Consider the following 2,234-nt stretch of genomic DNA (forward strand, 5'->3'; position numbering starts at 1 on the left):
AGGTTTATGCACAGCCCCTTTGATGACGGTGACATAGAGTGTGACACAGCTCCTTGGGGGGGGGGGGTGGCTCTCACATGCAGAAAGTTTACCTTTATCCTGCTTTTGTACCCAGCTCACCACCCCCTGGACCAGGGGACTCAGTAAACAAGCAGAGAATTTTTGCCTCTGGGACATTTGCAGCATTGACTGGGGAACTCTGTGCAGGGAAACTCAGCTGGAGGGGAGATGCGTCAATCTGCACCTCCAACCTCCTGGGCTGGCCGAGCCCTGTGCCTTCTTATGTCCCACTCTTCCCCCTTTTATCCTGTGGAGGAGGAAGGAAGGGCACTGTCTGGTAGTGGCTTTGCAGCCAGATGCTTTGGGAATCAAATTCTGGGTCTGTCATCTTCTAGCTGTACGACTCTGAATAAGTTAATGATCCTGTCTGGGCTTCATCAGCCTAATGGGAGTGAGGGATGGGCTCTGTCCTTGGCCTCGGGGGATGGCAGGAGGCACAGGAAGCAAAGCCCCTGGTAAGGCCTTTGTTAGCCACTGTGCAAATAGCATCTCCTTCACGGAGCGCATTAATTAGAATCACTCTTCACCGTTTTCGGCCACTTTTCAAGCAGAGGAAGGGAGCAGCCAGGTTACAGGGCCATGGTTGGGCCTTTTCACTCTAAGCATGGACAGAGTGCCAGCCACCTGAACATAGTCAGCACCTAACATGTGTGGCTGTCAGTGGTCACGTGGTGGCTTTCTCCTTTTCCCCTCCCCTGTTTTATAGATGGAGAAATGAACAGGCATAGTGGCTAGGATGTGTCCAAAGCTAACAGGCCGGGGGCCCACCTTGATTGTCAGCTCTCCGGTATCCTGCCGAGAGCCACCCACATTTTAGGACTTCCCCTGGATAGCAGACACTCAGCCCCAGAAAGCGTCAAGGCTTATCTGTGGGGCAGTGTCTGTGACACTTTGCCTTCCATACCATGCTTCCAGCAGTCACGGCTGTGTCCAAACTGCACACTCCAAGCTTCAAGGTGCAAGTGGGGACTGGTTTGTTAGGTTTTCTTGGGAACACTGAGCATGAGGACAAGCACAACTGTCTGGAATAAGTAAAAGGCAGTTCGTTTGAGGATTCAGGTGTCAAGGAGACTGCCTAGCCTGATGATTTGGTTGTGTGACCCCAGGCAAGTCAGTTGGCTTTTCCGGACTTCATTTCTTCTGTGGTGAAAGGAGGAAGTGGGATTAGGATGGTGATTTTCACACTGTGCCTGGAGGAACTGCAGGGGTTCCCTAGAGCCCTCAAAAAAATGGTTGGGAGAGAGAGAAAATGGGAATGGAGTGGACTCTAGATGTTCCCCCGTCCCCTGTGACTCTGTAAGAACATCTCAGCTCTCATATAAATCTTCTGGGTAAGATTTCATTTGAACAAAAGAATCTGTACTTAAAGAGAGTTTGCAAATAACTGGATTAGATGGTCTTTGGGATTCTTTTAGGCTTTAAAATTTTGTGACTTTTCCTGTTTGGTCTCCAGGGACTCGGAGAGTCCTGTGCACTATGTTCTCTGCTCTTGGGCACTGTCTGATTTTGTCACTGGCTTCTGTACTAATGTTTGTCTCTACACACCTACATTCCTCTTGGTGGAGAGATTTTCAAGGAAAACGTATTAGTCTGCTATTGTTCTTTAAAAAAGAGGCCTTTGAAGAAATTACATTTTTTTTCTGAGCTCAGTTATTTGAGAGTGCAAGTTTTGTGATAGTGGATGCGCATGACAGTAACTCTGTCCCACGGTCCTGAATGTATAATATATCATCTCTGGGGAGAATTACAGGCTTCTGGACCAGTGGCTAGAATGGACTATTAGGATAAAACCTAAATAAAAGAGGAATTTGACTGTTATTAAGTTTAACCATCATATTTATTGCAAATTTGATTGGAATGGAGATCGTGGATGATGTCACTCACTAAGCTTCTAAAAACTGCACAATAAATGGATGAAGATAAGACATGGACATTGGGAATGAGGAAGAGGAGGGCAAGGTGGCTAAGGCTGGGGGAAGGGCAACAGAGGAAGGACAGGAGTGCCCTCCAGTCCCCGCTCAGTCGTCTGGTGTCCCGGCCAGACAGCAAAAACGAGTAACTCTTATGGGGACAGAGTGGCTAAGGGACCAGGTTCTGGAAGGACACTTTATAGGTTTGGATCTCTCTGCCTTTTGCTGGCTGGGTAAGGCTAGGAAGCCCAAGTAAGCTCTCTG

This window comes from Heterocephalus glaber, unplaced genomic scaffold (assembly GCF_053883595.1).
Source record: "Heterocephalus glaber isolate CG9 unplaced genomic scaffold, H.glaber_assembly_v1.0 deba00000594, whole genome shotgun sequence".
In the NCBI taxonomy this organism is placed as follows: domain Eukaryota; kingdom Metazoa; phylum Chordata; class Mammalia; order Rodentia; family Bathyergidae; genus Heterocephalus; species Heterocephalus glaber.